We start from the raw sequence: 303 nt of genomic DNA on the forward strand, positions 1-303 counted from the left end.
CAAAATGTAAACCCGCCTCTGTTTATACATATCCGTCTATATTCATCTCCCCACCACCATGCCTGCGTATATACATATATATCAACAAGTGTCGAAACACCGTGATTTGTGCGCCATTTGTAATTGATATATTTGCCAGATTAGAAAAATAAATGACACTATTATTCTATTATTCCTGTGATCACATACGCATTGCAAATGAGACTGATAGTTGCACCAGGAAATTGAAATTTTGACGCGGAAAAGCACTCGGGTTTGTGGAGACGCGTTATTTAATAGGCGCAACACTATTTACGTTGTGTA

Source organism: Penaeus monodon, chromosome 28 (genome assembly GCF_015228065.2).
Source record: "Penaeus monodon isolate SGIC_2016 chromosome 28, NSTDA_Pmon_1, whole genome shotgun sequence".
NCBI classification, from domain to species: domain Eukaryota; kingdom Metazoa; phylum Arthropoda; class Malacostraca; order Decapoda; family Penaeidae; genus Penaeus; species Penaeus monodon.